Source organism: Salvelinus sp. IW2-2015, linkage group LG8, assembly GCF_002910315.2.
Source record: "Salvelinus sp. IW2-2015 linkage group LG8, ASM291031v2, whole genome shotgun sequence".
NCBI lineage: Eukaryota > Metazoa > Chordata > Actinopteri > Salmoniformes > Salmonidae > Salvelinus > Salvelinus sp. IW2-2015.
Window position 1 is genome coordinate 20,817,293 of NC_036848.1, and position 27,272 is coordinate 20,844,564.

General features: G+C 39.6%; 1 pseudogene; it reads left to right on the forward strand.

Moving 5' to 3' along the window:
• LOC112081133 (uncharacterized) overlaps positions 1-26,659 on the forward strand; it is a 48,744-nt pseudogene extending 22,085 nt beyond the window's left edge.
• The last annotated feature ends 613 nt before the right edge of the window (positions 26,660-27,272 follow it).

A 27,272-nucleotide genomic window follows, 5' to 3' on the forward strand; every position in this document is an offset into this window, starting at 1 on the left:
CTGGCCTATAGGCTGAATCTAGTTGATGGTCCCTGGCTATAGGCTGAATCTAGTTGATGGTCCCTGGCCTATAGGCTAATCTAGTTGATGGTCCCTGGCCTATAGGCTGAATCTAGTTGATGTCCCTGGCCTATAGGCTGAATCTAGTTGATGGTCCCTGGCCTATAGGCTGAATCTAGTTGATGGTCCCTGGCCTATAGGCTGAATCTAGTGATGGTCCCTGGCCTATAGGCTGAATCTAGTTGATGGTCCCTGGCCTATAGGCTGAATCAGTTGATGGTCCCTGGCCTATAGCTGAATCTAGTTGATGGTCCCTGGCCTATAGGCTGAATCTAGTTGATGGTCCCTGGCCTATAGGCTGAATCTAGTTGATGGTCCCTGCCTATAGCTGATCTAGTTGATCCCTGGCCTATAGGCTGAATCTAGTTGATGGTCCCTGGCCTATAGGCTGAATCTAGTTGATGGTCCCTGGCCTATAGGCCTAATTTGCTGTCTGGCTGATACATTAAATGTTGTTTTTATTTTAAGGAGGGGGGGGGGACTCCCACCTTGCGGGGTCCTGAGAAACTGTGTTACACAAGTGCTGATCGTGTGTGTGTTGTGTGTCTGTGTGTGTCTGAGTGAGTTCACATGTATACTCAATGACTGTCTGTTCTTCTGCTTACCACTACAGTGTGGAACATGGTGGAGAGACACAATGAAGCCTGGCTTAGAAAATGTAAGTGTTGACTGCTGTGAAGAATATGACTAAGAATAAGTCTTAATTCAAGTTAAGTCAAAAGACCACCATCATTAGTTACTTGGTCATATTAAATATAATATGTAGTTCTACAGAAGCAGAAATCAGGACACCAAAGTTTAGAAAGAGTTGCTTTGACAATGTGTGTCTGTGTATGTGTTTGGCGGCTCATGTTACATTAGAAATGTGTGTGTAATTAATCAGAATAAGTGTGTTTTATATTACCGTACAGTATTTACATATGATCATTCAACAAGCCTCAAGTTACCTTAACTTCTCCTTTGACACCTAAAAAAATCTACATTAAATTAATTTGTGAAAAGTAAGTTAACATTCTATTGTGAATGATGATGATTTCTAATATTATGTCTGGTTTCATCCATCAGATGCCTGTGATCTCACACTGGACCCAAACACAGAAACAGACACCTCTCTCTGTCTGAGGAGACAGAAAGGTGACATGTAGGAGAGAGAAGCAGCCGTATCCTGATCACCCAGAGAGATTTGAGGACAGGAACAGGTGCTATGTAGAGAGGGTCTGACTGGGCGCTGTTACTGGAGGTAGAGTGGAGTGGGAAAGGGGCTGATATTGGAGTGACAATAAAGGAATCAGCAGAGAGAGGAGGGGTTATGACTGTGTGATTGGATACAATGACAAGTCCTGGAGTCTGGACTGCTATGACACAGTTACACTGCCTGGCATAATAATAATCCCACTACCATAGATATCTCCTCCTCCAGCTCCCACAGAGTAGGAGTGTTCTGGACTGGCCAGCCGGCACACTGTCCTCTACAGAGTCTCCTCTGACACACTGACCCACCTGTACACATTCCACACCACTTTCACTGAGCCCCTCTATCCAGGGTTTTATGTTTGGGATGACTCTCAGTGTCCCTGTGTCAAACACAACATGATGTTTCACTCTAATCCTGGTCATGTTCAGTAAGACACACTGGAGCAACAAGAGAATATCTCTCTCGTGTATAAACATATATTACAGGCTTTCGTTTATTTTTCATTCATATTTGAGGTTGCACATTAGCATGTTGGGCGCACCAATGGTGTCACCTCGTTAGTCAGTATGTGTTACACCTTTGCTGGCTTGTCATCTCGTTAGTCGGGTGATGTTTCACCTGTGTGGCTGGCCCAGTGCTCCAGTTGGCTTGGAAGATTTGGAGGGTCAACGTTCTTAGTTGGCGCTCCCCATTTTGATTTCTATAAAACAATCCTTTATCTGACCTTGCCTGTTTTAGTTTTGCTTCACTTTTTGGTTTGCTTCCTGTCTTTGGGATTCCTTTGTTTACCTGTTCTTGGTGAATTTAGTGGGTCTCATGGTGGGTGTCTTTTAGGTTCCAGTTGTTGTTACTAGTCACTTTCAGTGGACCCCCCATGGCTGTTTCTCAGAGTACCCCTAAAACCCATCGTTTCCTTTTGGTGTGTCGTCAGTGACTCTTTGTTATTTCCCTCTTCTGTTTAAGCAACAATTTTTGGTTTCTTACTGGGTAACATGACAATGATTATAAATATTCATGAATACACACCATTGAAGTTGACAGACATTGTCAACTAGAGTCAAGTTATTTTAAAGTTTTTTTCAAGTTTATTTTATATAGCCCTTCGTACATCAGCTAATATCTCGAAGTGCTGTACGAAACCCAGCCTAAAACCCCAAACAGCAAGCAATGCGGTGTAGAAGCACGTGTCCTTCATTAAGCACGTGTCCTTCATTAATAGAATGAATCACCACACTGTGTTGTAAAAACTGGTTTTAATTGATCTAGAAATAAATGATCTTGTTATTATTGGGCTTCTTGTGTTTGTAAATATTGTTTGTCTGTAGAATGTTTTTGTTGTTTGTGATCAAGTTTTTTATATTTTGGGATTGACAAGACAAACAAAAACAAATAACCTGCATTACGCAAATACACATGTATCCCCTCTTTCCCGTTCTCCATCCCACCCACAGGACCTTCTTACTTATGTGCATATATTAAAGTCATGATTTATACTGCCAAGTGTTGTAGTCCATATGTTAATATTCTCTGATTTTGCACCATGCAGTTGAGATTTTGACATTTTAAATCAGTATATCCATTAATAAATGAATCCATTGATGATGGAAGAGTGTGTGGGGCTTGCCCTTAGGGTAACCATTCTCTTGGTGCTCTTGTAGCCGGCAAGCCAAATCCTTCTCTATCTGTATGTTAAATTCAGTGAAGAGTCATTAGGCAGTAACACATTGGGCACATCAAATAAAACATTTTGGTCACATTTCACATGGTGCAGATGTTATTAATGTCACATACACAGTGGTCAAGCAGATGTTAATGATCACTACACATGGTTAGCAGATGTTAATGGTCACATACACATGGTTAGCAGATGTTAATGGTCACATACACAGGTACAGATGTAATGGTCACATACACATGGTCAGCAGAGTTAATGCACATACACATGGTCAGCAGATGTTAATGGTCACATACACATGGTCAGCAGATGGTTAATGGTCACATACACATGGTCAGCAGAGTTTAATGGTCACATACACATGGTTAGCAGATGTTAATGGTCACATACACATGGTTAGCAGATGTTAATGGTCACATACACATGGTAGCAGATGTTAATGGTCACATACCACTGGTCAGCAGAGTAATGTTAATGGTCACATACACATGGTCAGCAGATGTTAATGGTCACATACACATGGTTAGCAGATGTTAATGGTCACATACACATGTGTAGCAGATGTTAATGGTCACATACACATGGTCAGCAGATGTAATGGTCACATACACATGGTCACAGATGTTAATGGTCACATACACATGGTCAGCAGATGTTTAATGGTCACATACACATGGTCAGCAGATGTTAATGGTCACATACACATGGTCAGCAGTGGTTAATGGTCACATACACATGGTCAGCAGATGGTTAATGGTCACATACACATGGTCAGCAGATGTTAATGGTCACATACACATGGTCAGCAGATGTTAATGGTCACATACACATGGTCAGCAGATTTTAATGGTCACATACACATGGTCAGCAGATGTAATGGTCACATACACATGGTCAGCGATGTTAATGGTCACATACACATGGTTAGCAGATGTTTAATGTGTGTAGGCGAAATGCTTATGCTTCTAGATCTGACAATGCAGTAATATCTAACAAGTAATCTAACAATTCCCAACAACTACCTTATACACACAAATCTAAAGGGTGGAATGAGAATATGTACATATAAGTATATGGATGAGCGATGGCCGAGCGGCATAGGCAAGGTGCAGTAGATGGTATAAAATACAGTATATACATGTGATATGAGTAGTGTAAGATATGTAATCAAATCAAATCAAAGTTTATTTGTCACGTGCGCCGAATACAACAGGTGTAGACCTTACAGTGAAATGCTTACTTACAGGCTCTAACCAATAGTGGGGAAAAATGTTGTCTGTGTGTGTGTGTGGTAGTTAAGTAAAGAAATAAAACAACAGTAAAAAGAATCCTAGCATCACAATCAGACCTTAAGTGTAAGGGGCCAGGAGAGAGTTTAGGGCAGGTAAGGTACAGGCCTCTTGAAAAACAAATTATAGTCCCACTAAGCCCAAACYAGAAGGGATGGCGTATCGCTGCAGAATGCTGTGGGAGCCATTTTGGTTAAGTATGCCTTGAATTCTAAATAAATCACAGACAGTGTTACCAGCAAAGCATCCCCCACACCATAACACCTCCTCCATGTTTTACGGTGGGAAATATACATGAGGAGAAAACCTCTGGGCATAAAGACACGGCGGTTGGAACCAAAAATCTCAAATTTGGACTCCAGACCAAAGGACAACTTTCCACCGGTTGAATGTCCATTGCTAGTGTTACTTGGCCCAAGCAAGTCTCTTCTTATTATTGTTGTCCTTTAGTAGTGGTTTCTTTGCAGCAATTYGACCATGAAGGCCTGATTCACACAGTCTCCTCTGAACAGTTGATGTTGAGATGTGTCTGTTACTTGAACTCTGTGAAGCATTTATTTGGGCTGCAATTTCTGAGGCTGGTACCTTTAATGAATTTATCCTCTGCAGCAGATGTAACTCTGGATCTTCCATTCCTGTGGCGTTCCTCATGAGAGCSAGTTTCATCATAGCGCTTGAATGTTTTTGCGAAAGCACTTTAATAAGCTTTCAAAGTTCTTGACATTTTCCGTATTGACTGGCCATCATGTCTTAAAGTAATGATGTACTGTCTTTTTTCTTTGCTTATTTGAGCTGTTCTCGCCATAATATRGACTTGGTCTGTTACCAAATATGGCTTCTTCTGCACACCCCCCTATCTTGTCACAACACAACTGATTGGCTCAAACACATTAAGAAGGAAAGAAATTCCACAAATTAACTATTACAGTAGGAAGGCACACCTGTTAATTGAAATGCCCTCCAGGTGACTACCTCATGAAGGTGGTTGAGAGAATGCCAAGAGTGTGCAAAGCTGTCATCAAGGCAAAGGGTGGCTATTTGAAGAATATCAAATATATGTTGATTTGTTTAACACTTTTTTAGTTTACTACATGATTCCATATGTGTTATTTCATGGTTTTGATGTCTTCACTATTATTCTACATTGTAGAAAATAGTACAAATAAAGAAAAACCCTTGAATGAGTTCTAAAACTTCTGACCAGTAGTGTAGCTCAGTATTTGAATTATTTATTCTATACAGTCAGTTGTGCTGATCTTTATCAAGGGTGTCAATAATGTGGGACCCCATTGTATACTTCAAAGTTAGAGATATGTTGAACCTGGATCCATCATAATGATTCTACATGTTATAGTATGAACCTGGATCATCATAATGATTCTACATGTTATAGTATGAACTGGATCCATCCATAATGATTCTACATTTTATAGTATGAACCTGGATCATCATAATGATTCTACATGTTATAGTATGAACCTGGATCATCATAATGATCTACATGTTATAGTATGAACCTGGATCATCATAATGATTCTACATGTTATAGTATGAACCTGGATCATCATAATGATTCTACATGTTATATGTATGAACCTGGATCATCATAATGATTCTACATGTTATATGTATGAACCTGGATCATCAAATGATTCTACATGTTATAGTATGAACCTGGATCATCATAATGTTCTACATGTTATAGTATGAACCTGGATCATCATAATGATTCTACATGATATATATGAACCTGGATCATCATAATGATTCTACATGTTATAGTATGAACCTGGATCATCATAATGATTCTACATGTTATAGTATGAACCTGGATCACCATAATGATTCTACATGTTATAGTATGAACCTGGATCCATCATAATGATTCTACATGTTATAGTATGAACCTGGATCATCATAATGATTCTACATGTTATAGTATGAACCTGGGTCCATCATAATGATTCTACATTTATAGTATGAACCTGGATCATCATAATGATTCTACATGTTATAGTATGAACCTGGATCATCATAATGAATCTACATGTTATAGTATGAACCTGGGTCATCATAATGATTCTACATGTTATAGTATGAACCTGGATCATCATAATGATTCTACATGTTTAGTATGAACCTGGATCCATCATAATGAATCTACATGTTATAGTATGAAACTGGATCATCATAATGATTCTACATTTTATAGTTATGCCATGGCCTTCACTGGCCAAAGGTTAAACCACTGTTATGTTAATGTTTATACTATGGTGTTGTGACACTAAACTTTGACCAGATATTATTGCATCCAAAGATCAACTGTAYCTRKAWCAYAGATACAGAGACACTTGTCATCAGGAAGGTGCTCTCTCARCACAACGGAWAATATCTCAATGACTTGACATGTTCTGGTTGTGAATTCAGGCTACAAGGTAAGAMTCTTCMCAGGGATTATTGTRAAGTGTGTAGAGACATTAARTGTATGKTGTTATTTTASTATAGTGAATGACAGTAAAACASKCAGATCTAACAGTCCATTTCACCTGGGACAGGTACGTGAMAGTTCAATCATACAACATGGAGCTAACTTGGCSTTGACAATAAAATTCAGAAACATAWTGTTCGTATATCGTATTATAGGATTCGTATATCGTGGTTATTTTACAATTTGTAAAAATGTTAATGTTTCATAGTTCTAAATCATCTGACAGAATATGAGAACATTTGTTGTTTTCAAAATTACAATGATTTCCTGCTTCTTGTGTAATTTGGTATGAAACCACTGAACATACTTTTCTTAACATTGTTATTATGAATTATATTTATTAATAGCATAATAATAGCATAGCTGTTGAACAAGGCAACACACTGGAATGAGTGAAATGATTAAAAGACAAAGTGAGACATTATTATCAATAGTTCCACTACATGGAGAAGAGGTGAAACCTATCAGTCACGACTACATGTTCATGTGATGCATTAAATCACCTCACTGTTCGGATGTGTCTGTTAGTAAATGTTTTATTTCTAAGAGATAATGAATAAAAGAGAACAATTGTCATTCAATAATTAGTTGTCACTATGTTAACCACAACCAACATGTTGGATCTCTGTTTAGGGGTCAGTGCTCTAAAATGAGTCTCTCTGGGGAGAAAGAAGAGGGGGGCCCTGCCTCTAAAATGAGTCTCTCTGGGGAGAGAGAGGGGAGCCCTGCCTCTAAAATGAGTCTCTCTGGGGAGAGAGAAGAGGAGGGCCCTGCCTCTAAAATGAGTCTCTCTGGGGAACCTGACACAAAGGCTAAGAGGTGAGATGACAATGTTGTTTAATAACTTATAAAGAGTTTATTTCTAAAACGTTATATTTCACATTTGTCATTTTTCATCAGAAATTATTTCTTATGAGAACCTTCATGTGTCTGTAAAATACTGTTGTTCTAAGAATTTAATTAATATATTTGTGTAGGAATATTTGTTTTGCAAAATGCTATATAGCTGGAATGAAATGTTTGTACCCTGTATATTTGACTGTGATATGTGGTTGTCTCACCAGTACACACACACACATCTTTGCCAGCATACACACACACACATCTATATAATTTTTGCATGACACAATAATTGTGCCTACTCTTATTTATTGCCTAATATAATTGATATTCATTATATGCAAACACACTGGTGACCAGGGAGGCAACTCTTTGTTTGAACGATGGCCCACGTCAACTCTGGCTGACAATACAATACATTACATTACAATGAAATACAATACAACTTTATCCGTTAGTTCCAGCAAACAACAATGTGTCTTCTGCTCCGTTCTCAACCCCTCAAACAGCAGACCTCACACATACAGTTGAGACGACCACAGGTTCAGCAGACCTCACACATACAGTTGAGATGACCTCAGGTTCAGCAGACCTCACACATACAGTTGAGACGACCACAGGTTCAGCAGACCTCACACATACAGTTGAGATGACCCTCAGGTTCAGCAGACCTCACACATACAGTTGAGATGACCTCAGGTTCAGCAGACCTCACACATACAGTTGAGACGACCACAGGTTCAGCAACACTCACACATACAGTTGAGACGACCACAGGTTCAGCAGACCTCACACATACAGTTGAGACGACCACAGGTTCAGCAGACCTCACACATACAGTTGAGATGACCTCAGGTTCAGCAGACCTCACACATACAGTTTGAGACGACCTCAGGTTCAGCAGACCTCACACATACAGTTGAGATGACCTCAGGTTCAGCAGACCTCACACATACAGTTGAGTACGACCACAGGTTCAGCAGACCTCACACATACAGTTTGAGACGACCTCAGGTCAGCAGACCTCACACATACAGTTGAGATGACCTCAGGTTCAGCAGACCTCACACATACAGTTTGAGATGACCTCAGGTTCAGCAGACCTCACACATACAGTTGAGACGACCACAGGTTCAAGCTGCAGTGCAGCTCCCCTGGATGGAGAGCCTGTTGTGGGGTTAAGGCCTTGCTCAAGGGACCAACAAAAGGTGAGGATGTATTGAGGATGTGAACCCAGCAGCCCTCCTGTCGTCAGATCATTTTTCCCAGCGCCCAGCCCGGGATTCAAACAGGACACTTTTCGGCCACAGGTCCAACGCCTGCCAAAGCTCCAACTCATTTGCCGCTGGGCGAAAACCTGAGTTAATATTCAGAAGTAAGCATGAGTAATCTGCCAAAATGAAGCAAAATGCTATGCAGATGCCCCCTCATTTTATTTGGGATACTTTAGTCCCTAGAGGCCTAACCTAATGAAGGACTATAGTACAGAAGGACAGAAGTCTAGAAGGACTATGGCCTACAGGAAAAGGAGGACCGAGGACGCCCCCATTCTCATCGACTGGGCTGTAGTGGAGCAGTTTGAGAGCTTTAAGTTCCTTGGCGTCCACATCACCAACAAACTACATGGTCCAAGCACATATGGTCCAAGTCGTTAAGAGGGCATGACAAAATCTATTCCCCTCAGGAAACTGAAAAAGATTCAAAAGGTTCAACAGCTGACCATCGAGAGCATCCTGACGGGTTGCATCACTGTATGGCAACTGCTCGGCCTCTGACCGCAAGGTACTACGAAGTGTAATGCGTACGACCCCAGTACATTACCGGGCCAAGCTTCCTGTCATCCAGGACCTTTATACCAGGCGGTGTCAGAGGAAGACCATAAAAATGGTCAGACTCCAGCACCCAGTCATAGACTGTTCTCTCTGCTACCGCACGGCAAGCGGTACCGGAGCGCCAAGTCTAGGTCCAAGAGGCTTCTAAACCTTTCAACTCCCAAACCATAAGACTCCTGAACATCTATTCAAATGGCTACCCAGACTATTTGCATTGCCCCCCCCTCCCCCTCTCTACGCTTCTGCTACTCTCTGTACCGGTACCCCTGTAATATTGTTATTTTACTGCTGCTCTTTAATTATTTGATTTGATTTGAGTATATTTTAAATACTTTAGTCCCCAGAGGTCTTACCTACAGAAGGACTATAGTATGTATAGATACTTTAGTCCCCAGAGGTCTTAACCTAGAGGACTATAATATGTTGTAGATACTTTAGTCCCCAGAGGTCTTAACATACAGAAGGACTATAGTATGTTGTAGATACTTTAGTCCCCAGAGGTCTTAACATACAGAAGGACTATAGTATGTTGTAGATACTTTAGTCCCCAGAGGTCTTAACCTAGAGGACTATAGAATGTTGTAGATACTTTAGTCCCCAGAGGTCTTAAAAACTTGTTTGGGCTGCAATCCCGACACAGGTACACTTATGACAACATCCAGCTCAAGTGCAAGGCGCGAAAATTCAAAATCTAGTTTGTTAAAATATTTAACTTTCCACATTACAAGTCCAATACAGCATATGAAAGGTAGACATCTTGTGAATCAAGCCAACATGTCCGATTTTTAAAATGTTTTACAGGGAAGACAAAATATGTAAATCTATTAGCTAACACGTCAGCAAAAGAGAGCACTTTTCTAACTCCATCAGTTTTTTACTCCGTCACTAGCTATCACTAATTCGACCAAATAAAGATATTATAGCCACTAACCAAGAAACAACTTCATAAGATGACAGTATGATAAAATATTTATTGTATAGCAATATGTTTTTTTTGAAAAATGTGCATAATTTTATGGTATAATCATAAATTACATTTCAGCTACAATCAGAAATTGCACCGAAAGCAGCCATAACATTTACAGACACCAACGTCAAATAACTAATTACTCATCATAAAACTATCTGAGAAATACATACTGTGCAGCAATTGAAAGACAGGATTCTTGTGATTCCAGACAATATTTCCGATTTATTAAATGTTTTACAGCGAAAACAAATGTAGCGCTATGTTAGCATAGCCACAATAGCCAGACACACTTGGGCGCCGCGACCAGTTGCAGATGCACGACAGATATATGAAATAACATTAATAATTGGGTCTTACTTTGGCTGATCTTTCATCAGAATGTTGATCAGGGGTGTCCTTTGTCCAGATGAGTCGTTGTTTGGAGTCAGGATGGCAACTCCCTTCTCACTTAGCATTGGCACTGGTCGACTGCAACGGATTTGTCCAACGTAAAAAAAGTCAGAACGGAACACGGCAAAACTCCCGAAAAAATTCAAATAATCTGATTAAACTATATTGAAAAAAACTACATTACGATGATATGGTCTCATTTATCAAATAAAAAACCACAGCCGGAGATTGTTCCGGTCCAAAACAGCAGCAAAACAGAACGCAATCATCACTCCCAAGTCGCGCGCTTCAGACTTCCGGAAGTGGTCGGTCACGTCAAAGAAATAGCTCTTATTCAACCTCTGAACAAGATATTCACTAAAATTTCTTCTCTCATACCCTCTTGACACCCAGAGCAAGGGTACGGAGTGTAACGTAGGGTCTACGTATAATGACCATGTATAGGCATAACGTTGAGCGAGCATAGATTTCTGACATTCTACTTCTTGGTCAGGGAAAGTGCTGGCAAAATGACTTCTGTACCACTCAGAGAAAAAATTAGAACGGTTTTAGAAACTAGAGATTGTTTTCTATCCAATATTAATATTAATATGCATATTGTAAGAGCAAAAATTGATTAAGAGGCCGTTTTGAAAATTGGCACATATTTTCCAGTTTTTCCAATACGCCCCTGCAGCCATAACAGGTTATTAAACATACAGAAGGACTATAGTATGTTGTAGATACTTTAGTCTCCAGAGGTCTTAAACCTAGAGGACTATAGTATGTTGTAGATACTTTAGTCCCAGAGGTCTTAACATACAAAAGGACTGTAGTATGTTGTAGATACTTTAGGTCCCCAGAGGTCTTAACATACAAAAGGACTGTAGTATGTTGTAGATCTTTAGTCCCCAGAGGTTTAACAGTACAGAAGGACTATAGTATGTTATAGATAACTTAGTCCAAGAGGTCTGAACTCCAGAAGGACTATAGTATGTTATAGATACTTTAGTCCCAGAGGTCTTAACATACAAAAGGACTATAGTATGTTATAGATACTAAGTCCCCAGAGGTCTTAACATACAAAAGGACTGTAGTATGTTGTAGATACTTTAGTCCCAGAGGTCCTTAACATACAGAAGGACTATAGTATGTTATAGATACTTTAGTCCCAGAAGTCTTAACCTCAGAAGGACTATAGTATGTTGTAGATACTTTAGTCCCAGAGGTCTTAACCTAGAGGACTATAGTATGTTATAGATACTTTAGTCCCAGAGGTCTTAACATACAGAAGGACTATAGTATGTTGTAGATACTTTAATCCCCAGAAGGTCTTAACCTAGAGGACTTAGTGTTATAGATACTTTAATCCCAGAGGTCTTAACCTACAGAAAGGAATAAGTATGTCTTGTGAAGGGTCATAGTTTGGCTATTGGAGGCATTTGTGCTTCTTGTTCATTGATGGAAAAAGCTCACTAGATCACTATTGTCCAAACAAGTTGTGTTAGACCTGTTGTTTTATTATATAGTAATGGTTTTAAATCAGTTATATCTACTGCAGTTGAAATATGAACCCTAACTGTTTGTTCAGTTCCATTACTTTATTTGACCACTAGAGTGAGACAATGACCACAGTAGCCCCTCACTCTGAGGCCCAACCTGAATTCTATCTGAATTCACACCTTTTGTCTCACAACCCAGCTGAAGAGTTTCTCCCCATGCCCTAACAGGGGTGTCAAAGTCAAATGGACGGAGGGCCAAAATAAAAAATTTAGCTACCAGACGAGGGCCGGACGTCGAATGTTCATTGAAAAAAATTAAATGACGCATATAGTCTAGTGAACCTAATTGAACCTACTGAAACCTAACAAATATATTCCAATATGATCAGATAAATAAAGCAATATTTTCTTATGGCGCTGTCAGTAATCTTTAATTTTCAACAGACACAAAAGACATTTCCTTTATATAAAATCCCCATAAATGAACATTAAAGAAAGAAACCCGGTATTCAAGGCACCATCAGTAGCCTATGATTTTCTATTTTAGCAAAAGTGGGCTAAATTTACTTCAAAGAAAAAAAACAATAATAGCAATTTTCTATCATCCACTCAACTGAATATTTTTAAAATATAATTTGGATTGAATACAATAAAATAAAGTGCAAAAATCTATTAATCAAAAACAACACTTTGTTTAAGGAGAAAGTAACATGCAGTGAAAAAATATTAAACTTTAACTTTAAACTTGAAACTGAACGAGTAAAACACTCTAAATATGTGATTGCAATAAATGTTCACCTTGTTTGAGGTTGAGGGTGATACTTGGTGGTGTCCCATTCTTTTCCACAAGTTCATCAATGTTCGGGGTAAGGCTCGAGCTGAGGAAATCCTCAGAATTGAGTGGAGGTGTTGCAGCAGTAAGTCGACTTCTGTGTGATGTTTTGTTCAGGGTTTCATCAAAGAAAACAGTTGTTCACACAGGTATGTGCTGCCAAACATAGACAACGTTTGAGCAGCCTGGATTGCGCAGTGGGGCATTGTGTTCGGGGAGGAAACGGGCGAACTCCGCAGCACCCACTGCCGCATATTTTGCCCTCAGTGCATCATTGCATTGGAGGTCAATCAACTCCATTTGGAGGTTTGGTGGTGAGCTTTCCACGTCAACAGCAAATGGGTTACCGAGCAAGTTCCAACCTGCTTTTTTTGTGCTTCAAAGTCAGCCAAATCGGCGTCGAAAGTCAGCGGCAAGCATACCTAATTTTATCAGCCAACTGTGCGCTCGGGAACGCACTGGTAGAGAGCTTCTCTTTCATGGTCTGGCAGCTGGGAAAGTGGCTCAAATTTTCTTTCCGCATCTGCGTCTCCCACAGAGTCAGTTTTGGTTTTTAAAATGCCTTCACTGTACTGTACATATCAGAGATGACATGATCCCGACCCTGCAGCTCCAAAGTTTTCATTGCATTCAGATGACTCGTAATGCACACGAAAAGCATTTCACACAGAAACTTCGGTCTCAGGAGTTGTGTTGTGTCTTTCCCTTTGCTGTCCAAGAACGACACTCTCCTCAACGAAGGCTCCGAAACATCTTTTGAAAGCCTTTCCGCTGGCTTAACATCGCACCTCTGTGTGATAAGCAAATCACCATGCTCCAGTTTCTAACTACCGTCAGAAATGCCTTGAACTGGCGTGATCGAAACCTTTGGCTCTGATAAAGTTAACTGTGCGCGTGATGATGCTCATTACAAATGCTCCATTTTCAAGGCTTTCCGCACAACGCTTCCTGGTGTATGATACAATGATAAGCTGTCAGCTCACCTGTCGCGTTTTCCTCTTGCAATCTTTTCCCGTATCTTCGCCACAGTCGCTCCTGTGTCCACAACATCGCAGGTGCTCCGTCGGTTGTCAAACCCACGAGTTTTTCCAAGGCAGCTCCATCTCATTTAACAATCTTGGACACCTCTTCATACAAATCATGCCCCGTAGTTGTGCCATGCATAGGACGTAAAGCCAAAAACTCCTCTGTCACGCTTAGGCTGGAGTCCACTCCGCGGATGAAAATTGACAACTGGGCAATGTCAGAAATGTCCGGTGCTCTCATCCACAGCCAAGGAATATGCAATGAAATCTTTTCCCTTTTTCACAAGCTGCTCTTTAGATTGATGGACAACTGGTCTACTCTCTCGCAATGGTGTTTCTGCTCAGACTCACATTTAAAAAGAGTTGCCTTTTTTCTGGGCAAAACTTCGTCACAAACTTTAATCATGCAGTTTTTGATGAAATCCCCTCCGTAAATGGCCGGGCTTGATTTAGCGATCTCTTTGCTCCAAAAATAAAACTGGCCTTGACAGCAGCCTGGCCTTGTGATTTGGCTTTTTTGAACAGAGCCTGTCGAGATTTGAGGCCTCGTTTTAATTCCTCTGCCTTTTGTAGCCTTTGTTCCATTCCATAGATTCTTGTTTTTTGTCCGCGTGTTTCGTTTCATAATGTCGTCTCAGATTATACTCTTTCAGTACCGGCCCACACTTTCTCCACACAGAAAGACACACAGGTTTTCCAGCTACCTCGCGTGAACATATACTCCGACTCCCACCTTGTTTGCAAACCCCGGTTCTCAGTGTCCACTTCCGTTTTGCCATTTTATGATGGGTATCTGAAAGTTAATTTTACTGTGATGCTGACGACTGCTGTGCCAATAAATATTGAAATGAAGCCGCTACTGCTCGGTGGCGCTCACCGTGTGCATTGTGTGGGAAATTAGTATTGGTGCGTGTAAAAGATCTGCGGGCTGCCGGCTTGCTGCGGTCCCGCGGGCCGGTTCTATATAATAAGATCAAGATCATCCCAGGGGCCGTAAAAAACCTTCTCGCGGGCCGGATGTGGCCCGCGGGCCTTGACTCTGACATATGTGCCCTACATGAAATTGTGAAACCATGTGATTCTAATACATGAAACCATGTGATTCTATTTTAAATTTTTATATTTAACTAGGCAAGTCAGTTAAGAACAAATTCTTATTTTCATTGAAGGCCTAGGAACACTGCCTTTTCAGGGGCAGAACGACAGATTTGTACCTTGTCAGCTCGGGGATTTGAACTTGCTCTAACCACTAGGCTGCCCTGCCACCCCAATGTTTAACGGAGATCTTCTGTGTGTAAAGTGATGCGGAAGGGCAAAAAAGCATCTAACGACTCACTCAGCTGTTCTATGAGTGGTCTGAGGCAGGCGTTAGATTATGAGCGTTTTCAACTGCATCATTAATAACGATGGTTTTGGGAAACAGCTCTGTTACGAATCCCCTGCCGGTGACTGTTATCAGCACCTCTCAACCCCAAGCTGTACACTCCACTCCCCATCCCCATGACTGGAGCCTGAGAGTCTAGGGGGGAACCATAAACCTGCCTCTCAAACTCTCCCTGTCTGTGTGTTAACTCTTGGGTTGCTTTATTGCCCTCTAAACGGGGGCGGAGTCAGTGAGTCACAAACCAGTAAAATAAGTAGAGGCGGGTCGCTCTCTTTCAAGCTCTGGGATTTAACGATGCTCCTATGAAGGTTCTAACAATGAACTTAGCCTAAAGATGATTTTGGGAAACCGGGCCCTGGATAAGAGCATTTGCTGAATGACTAAAGTGTCTAATGTAAATGTTTACAAACAGATCTCATATTAATTTCATGAATATATTTATATATACTAGATATATTTATATATATTGATTTCACAAGTGTATCATTTATACAGTTCTTTATGAAAAATGTAGTTCTGAGAGTGAGGCAGATATATATTATTACTGTGTGAAACCTAGCAGTACTACTGATTTCTCTGAGAGTGAGGCAGATATATATTATTACTGTGTAAAACCTAGCAGTATACTGATTTCTCTGAGAGGTGAGCGCCGATATGACTGATCTATTAGCTGTGAGGTAAAACCTAGCAGTAACTCTAGAGGTTCTCTGAGAGTCGAGGGGCAGATATATATTATTACTGTGTAAAACCCTAAGCAGTACTACTGATTCTCTGAGAGTGAGGCAATATATATATTACTGTGTCACCTAGCAGTACTACTGATTTCTCTGAGATGAGGCACGATATATATTATTACTGGTGTAAACCTAGCCAGTACTACATGATTTCTCTGAGAGTGAGGCAGACTATATATTATTCCTGGTAAAAACTAGCAGTACTACTGATTCTCTGAGAGTGAGGCAGATATATACTATCTATTCTTGACTGTGTAAACCTATGCAGTACTACTGATTCTCTGAGAGTGAAGGCAAGATAGTATACCTTATCTACTGTAACCACACAGCAGTACTTATTCAGCTCGACCATCTGTCTCTGAGAGAGGAGCGATATAATTCTGTGTAAATCGTATGATTTCGAGTGATCGATATAATTATCATGTGTAACCGGACTCTATTCTAGATAAGGCAATAATATCCTGGTACTGTGTAAAACACTAGCAGTACTATCGTGAGTTTCTCTGGGTGCTGATGCAGGATAAAGTATATTTATATGGCACTGTATGTTAGGGTTACCTAGCAGAGTACTGATTTCTCTGAGAGGAGGGCAGATATAGTTTAATACATGGTAAACTAGGCAGTACTACTGATTTCTCTCGGGAGTGATACAAGGTATAAGTATTAATTTACTGGTGTAAACGTAGCAATACTTACTGATTTCTCTGAGAGTGAGAACAGATAGTAGTCAGGGTTGTGTGCAGAGAAGTAGCGAGTCCAGCGCAGGACCAGGTGTTGAGCGAAACCACAGCGTTTACTCAAAAATAAGCAAAAATTCCTCAATGGGAATATAACAAACACACACGTACTAACAACAACCACTAACGAAACAAACAATCACGGACAGAACAGAAATTCATGCCAGAGGGTTAAATAGGGAACATGATAGGGGAATTGAAACCAGGTGTGTGTAATACAGACAAAACAAAACGAAACTGAAAAATGGATCGGTGGTGACTAGAAAGCCGGTGACGTCGACCGCCGAACACCACCCGAACAAGGAGAAGGGCCGACTTCGGCGGAAGTCGTGACATATATATTATTACTGTGTAAAACCTAGCAGTACTACTTATTTCTCTGAGAGTGAGGAAGATACATAGTATTTAGCATAAAAAAACATGATTATTTGTCTCTGAAATGAAACCATCAAGTGATTTTAACAAACACATGTCTGTCATTGAACAACCCCATGCCATAATTTGATCGTTAAAAAACACACCAAATTCTTTCATAATTTCTTAAACAATAAAAGCTAATTTACCAACATTTCTGAATGTGGATATAGCATTTTGAAATTAAACTTTTCTTATGTTTCCCCATCTGAGTTCAGAGTAGATTAAATACTTAATGTTTGTCTCTGTTGTGTTGAAGCCCAATCAAGCAGGAGAGACCAGACTCCCCTGTACCCAGCTGTGTGTCCATGAAGAGTGATTGGTCTAGGGATCAACCTCTAAACTTTAGAGAGGGAGACTTTTCTGCTGAACAAAGGTAAGAAGAACTCATGGGTCATGGTCAGTGAGTTAAACAACACTGTCTCTAGTCATTTCTCCTCTCCCATTTTACCATTTATTTATGTTGTTTTCATAATCCACAGGATAATCCTTTTTTCCATTTTCAAAGTCCTAAAACAATATTAAACAAACAAAACATTACCTCTGTGTGAGTTTGTGTGTGTCCTCATGTTTTGGCCACAGAAACCAACAGGAGAGATCGGAGTCAGAGATTCTCAGTAATCAGTCTTCCCAGAGTCATCAAACAGACCTGGCCTCCATATTCAGTGTATGTGGTCCTGTTATGTACATTTGTTTTTGATTACCTCAAGTAAAGTTGATCTGTCAATCATTCATTAATGTGTTAATGAGAAAGCATTTCTTCTCTTGCTTAACTTATTTACTTTATTTATTTCAGTTGCTTGAAGAGAATATTATGACATTTGTGAAGAACGAGCTGAAGATGTTCAAGAGGATTCTTAGTCCAGAACTCCCAGAAGGCTTTGAGAGTCAGAAGCAGGATAAGGAAGTGGTGGATGCTGAAGATGAGAAGCAGGAGAGCAGTGCCAGAGAGGGGGCTCTGAAGATCACACTGCACATCCTGAGGAAAATGAACCAGAAGGAGCTTGCTGACACACTGGAGAAAAGTAAGAGCTGTCTGCCTCATGTTGAATGTTGTTTTATAACAAACATTTAAAATCTGTAGCTAAAGTGACCGTGTAACTCACTGATATTATAGCAACCTTAACACAACACCTAGTGACCTAATCAAGTACGAGGAGGGATGTGTAGTGGTGATTAATTTAGACAGGAAGAAGAGGAGAGACGAAGAGAGAGAAAGAGAAAGAGACAGAGACAACATTAATAATACCAATAATAATATCAATCACACCAGTGTGTAAAGCAATATGAAGACATTTACACATTTACACAGTCAGTTAAAACTTCTTCTGGCTGCAAGCCCGACGCCGGTACACTTATGACAACATCCAGCTCAAGTGCAGGGCGCGAAATTCAAAATATATATTTTAAAAATATTTAACTTTCACACATTAACAAGTCCAATACAGCATTTGAAAGATAAACATCTTGTGAATCCAGCCAACATGTCCGATTTTTAAAATGTTTTACAGCGAAAACACCACGTATATTTATGTTAGCTCACCACCAAATACAAAAAAGGACAGACATTTTTCACAGCACAGGTAGCATGCACAAAGCCAACCTAACTAACCAAGATCCAACCAAACTAACCAAGAAACAACTAAATCAGATGACAGTCTTATAACATGTTATACAATAAATCTATGTTTTGTTCGAAAAATGTGCATATTTGAGGTATAAATCAGTTTTACATTGCTGCTACCATCACAGCTACAGTCAGAAAATGCACCGAAGCAACCAGAGTAATTATAGACACCAACGTCAAATACCTAATACACATCATAAAACATTTCTGAAAAATATATGGTGTATAGCAAATGAAAGACAAATATCTTGTGAATACAGCCAATATTTCCGATTTTTTAAGTGTTTTACAGCGAAAACACAATATAGCGTTATATTAGCTTACTACAATAGCCAACACACAAAAACATTGATTCAAGGAAAAAGGTGGCGATAGCACAGTTCGACAGATATATGAAATAGCATCCCAAATTGGGTCCTACCTTTGTTGATCTTCCATCAGAATGTTGTACAAGGGGTCCTTTGTCCAGAACCGTCTTTGTTTGGATTCAGAACGACCTCTTTCCCTCTTGAATTAGAAAGCACACTGGCCATGCGGCGCTAAGCTCTCCTTCGTGAACAAAATCAACCAACGCAACACGCCTAACGTTCCGAATAAATTTCAATATTCTAATAAAACTATATTGAAAAAACATACTTTAGGATGATATTGTAACATGTATCAAATAAAATCTAAGCCGGAGATTGTATTCGCCCATAACGACAGCTTTCCAGAAGGCGATTCCAGGCTCCTCTACGCGCTTTCGAAAAGAAAAAAAAATGGCGGACCTCTCAGTCCAAGATGATGTATTCCACCTCAGAACAAGATAATCAACTCATGATTATCTGACACAGGTGTCAAACTCATTCCACGGGGGGCCGAGTGTCTGCGGGTTTTCGCTCCTCCCTTGTAYTTGATTGATGAATTAACATCACTAATTAGTTAGGAACTCCCCACACCTGGTTGTCTAGGGCTTTATTGAAAGGAAAAACCAAAAACCTGCAGACACTAGGCCCTCCGTGGAATGAGTTTGACACCCCTGGTGTATGACGTGTATGTATACTCCTAAGTGTCATGCCCATTTATAGACAAGCTCTTGAACAGAGGCCTCGCGTTCAGAAATCTCACTTCCGGATAGGAAGTGAGCTGCTGAATGAGTTCTGTTTCACTTAGAGAAATAATTCAAAAGTTTTTAGAAACTAGAGAGTCTTTTCTATCCAATAGTAATAATAATATGCATATTGTACGAGCAAGAATTGAGTACGAGGCCGTTTGAAATGGGCACCCTTTTCCAGGTTACTCAATACTGCCCCTGCAGCCATAAGAAGTTAAAATAATAAATTATTATAATGTACAACTTTAAACACAACCCTACAATACTTTAGGCATTAAAACAGAACTAATACTAATATACTCTGTGTTATTTCTTCATTCAGATGAACTTGCTGTGATTTGCCAACGTGAACTCAAATCTAATCTAAAGAAGAAGTTTCAATGTGTATTTGAGGGGATCGCTAAACAAGGAAACCCAACACTTCTCAATAAGATCTACACAGAGCTCTACATCACAGAGGGTGGAACAGGAGAGGTCAATAATGAACATGAGCTGAGACTGATTGAGACAACAACCAGGAAACAAGCAACACCAGAGATTGCAATCAAATGTAACGACATCTTCAAACCCTTAACTGGACAAGACAAACTTATCAGAACTGTGCTGACAAAGGGAGTTGCTGGAATTGGAAAAACAGTCTCTGTACAGAAGTTCATTCTGGACTGGGCTGAGGGAAAAGCAAATCAGGATATCCTATTTGTATTTTCATTCCCTTTTCGGGAGCTGAATTTGATGAAAGGGGAAAAATGCCCTTTGACTGAACTTCTCAATCACTTCTCAATAGAAACCAAAGAATCAAGAATCTCCAACTACGACAAGTACAAAGTTCTGTTCATCTTTGATGGTCTGGATGAGTGCCGACTGCCCCTAGACTTCCAGAAGAACAAGATCTGTTGTGACGTCACAGAGTCAACCTCAGTGGATGTTCTGCTGACAAATCTCATCAAGGGAAATCTGCTTCCCTCTGCTCTCCTCTGGATAACTACTCGACCTGCAGCAGCCAATCAGATCCCTTCAGGGTGTGTTGACCAGGTGACAGAGGTACGAGGGTTCARTGACCCACAGAAGGAGGAGTACTTCAGGAAGAGATTCAGTGATGAGGACCTGGCCAGCAGAATCATCTCACACATAAAGACATCAAGGAGCCTCCACATCATGTGCCACATTCCAGTCTTCTGTTGGATTTCTGCAACAGTGCTTGAACACATGCTGAAACATAAGAGAGAAGAGATGCCCAAGACTCTGACTGATATGTACACACACCTTGTGGTGTTTTATACCAAACAGAAGAATGAAAAGTATCTTGGGAAAGAAGAGACAGGTCCACACTGGAATAAAGAGAGCATTCTGTCACTGGGAAAACTGGCTTTTCAACAGCTTGTGAAGGGCAATCTGATTTTCTATGAAGAAGACCTGAAAGAGGCTGGCATTGATRTCAAYGAAGCCTCMGTGTACTCAGGATTGTGCACACAGCTCTTTAAAGAGGAATGTGGGCTGTACCAGAACAAGGTGTACTGCTTCGTGCATCTGAGCATTCAGGAGTTTCTGGCTGCTGTATATGTGTTCCTCTCATTCATCAACAACAATGAGAATCTAATGACCAAACCGCGATCAACGTCCAGGAACTTTCCTGTGAGGATCAGAGACAAGCCTGAAGTTACAGTCTACAAGAGTGCTGTGGATGAAGCCTTACAAAGTGAGACAGGAAACCTGGACCTTTTCCTCCGCTTCCTTCTGGGCCTCTCACTGGAGTCCAATCAGAAGCACTTACGAGGTCTACTGACAAAGACAAGAAGCAGCTCACAGAGCCATGAAGAAACAGTGAAGTACATCAAGGAGAAGATCAGGGACAATCCCTCTCCAGAGAGGTGCATCAATCTGTTCCACTGTCTGAATGAACTGAATGACCATTCTCTAGTGGAGGAGATCCAAAGCTACCTGAGATCAGGAAGTCTCTCAGAAGACAGACTGTCACCTGCACAGTGGTCAGCTCTGGTCTTTGTGTTGCTGACTTCAGAAAAGGAGATGGATGTGTTCGACCTGAAGAAATACTCCAGATCAGAGGAAGGTCTTCTGAGGCTGCTGCCAGTGGTCAAAGCCTCCAGAGCTGCTCTGTGAGTACATACAATGACATTTAAGTACTATTCATCAGGATGAAATATTCAGTTTAGAGAAACATACTGTATGTATCATAATATGTATATATTATATTGAAAAACATATTTAATCAATGCTTTGATGTTCGCATTAGTATAACAATATGACCATACAATTCTAGGAGACAGAAGATGAATCTATATGTTTGCGAGAATAAACCAAATGTTTCTGCCATTGTCTTTCTACACAACTGGTGTTAAATTAGCAGTGTGTTTGTGAAATCATGATGATCTCTCTGTCAGGCTGTCAGGCTGTGGAGTCAAAGAGAAAGGCTGTGCTTCTCTGGTCTCAGCTCTGAGGTCAAACGCCTCACATCTGAGAGAGCTGGATCTGAGTAACAATGACCTGAAGGATTCAGGAGTGAAGCTGCTCTCTGCTGGACTGGGGAATCCGCACTGTAAACTGGAGACTCTGAGGTCAGTATTCCTGTAGTTGGTCAACAAGTGATAACTGTTCACCAGATCCACATGTGTGTACCAGGCACAGAGTCCACACCATATAATGTTTTATATTAGGCAACAGTACTGAATGTCACCTTTTATTTGAGGGTAATGTTTAGAGATTAGCATGTGTTTTTGTAGCCTCTGTAACTTTCTCATTCATTATTATTCATGATTCATTCATGATTTTTCTTAATCATGGCATCATCAGGATGAACTTAATTTGTGTTTAGAAACATGTTATCTGCTCACAATTACTCCAGTAATCCACCATTCAGTTACTATTGGGCAAAACATAATCCAAAACACAACCAAAACAAACTGCAAATTCAACCAACGAGTTTTGGACAAAATACTATACTTTTGACTACTTTAATACACTTTAAGTGAATATGTCAGAATACTTAAGACTTCTTCAAATTTGGGGACTAGATACATAAGTGCTTAATTTCTAAGCGGTGAAACAGATATGTATGAAAATACTCTCATATAAAATGTGATATTATATACTGTCACCTCATATGAAACATTTGAACTCAAATCCAAAATGCTGGAGTATAGAGACACATTTAAAATGTTTAAAATGTTAGCTTCAATGTCAAACTTGATATGCTGTGGATTGTATACTCAATACAATCTAAATCTGATACCTCACTGTTTGTCTTTTGACTGATACTGCCTTTTAAACTGGTCAGTTTACTCAAATATTTGTACTTAATATTTTTCTCTCTGTAAGCAATAATTTCATCATTTCTAATAGTGATACATTCATTCATTTATGAATAGATATGGAAGTTTTCAGGACACTGATATATCTGAATGTATTATTTTGAAAAAATATACTGCCGCTATTTTCCCCACCAAAGAATAGCAGTGTGTTTTTAATATTATTTTACTCTTTGCAGGCTGTCAGGCTGTCTAGTCACAGAGGAAGGCTGTGCTTCTCTGGTCTCAGTTCTGAAGTCAAACCCCTCACACCTCAGAGAGCTGGACCTGCGTAACAATGACCTGAAGGATTCAGGAGTGAAGCTGCTCTCTGCTGGACTGGGGAATCCCCGCTGTAAACTGGAGACTCTGAGGTCAGTATTCCTTTATTTGGTCAACAAGTGATAACTGTTCACCAGATCCACATGTGTTTACCAGGCACACATGGTCCACATCATATGTGTTTTGACAGTGAAGCTTACAGTTTTAGATGTGATGCTCCAGCATTTTGGATTTGAGATAGAATGTTTCTTATTAGGCGACAGTACAGAATGTCACCTTTTATTTGAAGGTGTTCATACATATCTGTTTTACTGTTTAGAAATGAAAGCACTTATTATCTAGTTCTCCCATTTTTAGACGGTCTAATTCATTTATATTGTAATCATAAATCAGTTAATCACATTTGAAGTCTTGATACAACATTTGAACAGAAATTCAATGGTTCATTGGATCAGTCCAAAATTTTGCACATACACTGCTGCCATCTAGTAACCAAAATCTAAACTGTGCCTAAGATGGAATAATACATTGTGGCCTTTCTCTTGCATTTCAAAGCTGATGGAAAAAAAACATGTGTTTTTTCTTTGTATTATCTTTTACCAGATCTAATGTGTTATATTCTCCTACATTAATTTCACAATTCCACAAACTTCAGTGTTTCCTTTCAAATGGTATCAAGAATATGCATATCCAGGCTTCAGGTCCTGAGCTACAGGCAGTTAGATTTGGGTAAGTCATTTTAGGAGAAAATTGGGAAAAAAACGGACAACTTCCGGTGAAACTGGAGGGCACGTAATTCAAATAAATTCAAATAAATATTATGGATTTTAAACATTTAGGTACATATAAGTGTCTTATATTGGCTGGAAGCTTACATTCCTGTTGATCTAACTGCACTGTCCGATTTACAGTAGCTATTACAGGTGAAAACATGCCATGTCATTGTTTGAGGACGGCGCCCCACATCAAAATATTTTTCCAGCGGCACAGGTTTCATACATTCACATATAAAGATTAAATATTCACTTACATTTTAAAAATGTTCCTCTGATTTGTCATCCAAAGGGTCCCAGCCATAACATGTAGTGTCGTTTTGTTAGATAAAATCTTTTTTTATATCCCAAAAAGTCTGTTTTAGTTGGCGCCATCGATTTGAGTAATCCACTCGTTCAACTTGCAGAGAAAGGAATCTGAAAATCTACCCCTAAACTTTGTTTCAACATGTCAAAATATGTTTCTATTTACTCCTCAGATATCCTAAAATGTAATCAAACTATAATATTTCCTTCGGAAAGAAGTATGTTCAATAGGAAACCGATTTTAGCAGGTGCTCAACTTCGTAATGGTGCGCAGAAACACGTATTTCCAGGACATTTTCCACTTACACTATTTCTTATTCGTTTTTGAAGTTACAAGTCTGAAACCTTGAACATAGACTGCTGACACCCTGTGGAAGCCATATGAATTGCATCCAGGGAGATATTTTACAATATGACCTTTCTCTTGTATTTCTAAGAGGATGGTCTCTCTCAACAACAACAAGCATTCTGGTTGGTTTTTCTTTGGATTTTCTCCTACCATATCTATTGTGTTTTATTCTCCAACATTTTTACATTTCTACAAACTTCAAAGTGTTTTCTTTCCAATGGTACCAATTATATGCATATCCTGGCTTCAGGACCTGAGCTGCAGGCAGTTTACTTTGGGCACGGCATTCATGCGGAAATTGAGAAAAAAGGGGCCTAGCACTAAAGTAGTCATAAGTATAGTAATTGGTCCCATATTCTTTGCCTGCAGTGATTACATCAAGTATGTGACTCTACAAACTTGTGGAATACATTTGCTGTTTGTTTTGGTTGTGTTGTGGATTATGTTTTTCCCAATAGTAACTGAATGGTGAATAATGTCCTGTCACTTCACTTGTATTGTAAGGACGAATAGAATATGTTTCTGAACACTTCTACATATATGTGGATAATACCATGATTATAAATAATTATGAATGAGTTTTGACTTATGATGAATGAGAAAGTTACAGAGGCACAAAGATCATACAACCTCTGTTATTGGTAATGGTGAGATGTTAGCATGTTTCGTTGTAGCCTCTGTAACTTTCTCACTCATCATTATTCTTAGTCACGGCATCATCAGGATACATGAGAAACATGTTATCTTCTCACTTAGACAGAAGATTAATTCAGTCATCATCCACTTTTCAGTTACTATTAGGCAAAACATAACCCCAAACACAACCACAACAAACTGCAAATGCAAACAATGGGTTTTGGGACCAAATACTAAACTTTTGACTACTTTAAGACATAAGTGAATTGGTCAGAATACTTATGACTTCTTCAAATGGGGGGGACTAGATACATAAAGTGCTTTCATTTGTGAAACATATGTTTGAAAATACCCTCAAATAAAAGGTGACATTATATATTCTCACCTCATGAAACATTTGATCTCAAATCCAAAATGTTTGACTATAGAGCCAAATTCAGAAATGTTAGCTTCACTGTCAAACTAGATGTGGTGTGGACTGTATACTCAATACAATCTAAATATGATACCTCACGGTCTGTAATTTGACTGATTCTGCTTTTTAAACTGGTCTGGTCAGTCTACACAAATATTTGTACTATACATGTTTCTATCGACAAGCAATACTCAGTGTTAACAATGATACAGCCATTTATGAATGTATATGGTAGGTTTCAGTACACTATATCTGAAAATGTTGACAAAATATACTGCCACTCTTTTTTTCACAGCTGAAAAATAGCAGTGTGATTTTAAAATGATTTTACTCTCTGCAGGCTGTCAGGCTGTCAAGTCACAGAGGAAGGCTGTGCTTCTCTGGTCTCAGCTCTGAAGTCAAACCCCTCACACCTGAGAGAACTGGACCTGAGTAACAATGACTTGAAGGATTCAGGAGTGAAGCTGCTCTCTGATGGACTGGGGAATCCCCGCTGTAAACTGGAGACTCTGAGGTCAGTATTCCTGTAATTGGTCAACAAGTGATAACTGTTTGCCAGATCCACCAGGTACACATACAGTAGTCCACACCATATAAGTTTGGACAGTGAAGCTTACAGTTTTAAAATTGGCGGTATGTTCCAGCATTTTGGATTTGAGATAGAACTTTTCATATTAGGCGACAGTACAGAATGCCACCTTTAATTTGATGGTATTCGTATCTGTTTTACAGTAAAAAAAAAAAAAACGCTTTATGTATGTAGTTCTCCCATTTGAAAAAGTCGTAATTATTTGGATGAATTAATTTAGTAAAAAGTTTAGTTTTTAGACACAGTCTTTGCCTGCAGTGATTACATCAAGTATGTGATTCTTCAATCTTGTGGAATGCATGTGCAATTTGTTTTGCTTGTGTTTTGGAATATGTTTTTCCCAACAACAACTGAATGGTGAATAATGTCCTGTCATTTTGGAGACACTTCACTTGTATTGTCAGTAGGAATAGAAGATGTTTCTGAACACTTCTATGTTCATGTGGATGTTACCATGATCATGAATAATCATGAATGAATCGTGAATGATGATGAATGAGAAAGTGTCAGAGGCACAAGTATCATACTGTTATTGGTAATGGTGAGAGGTTATC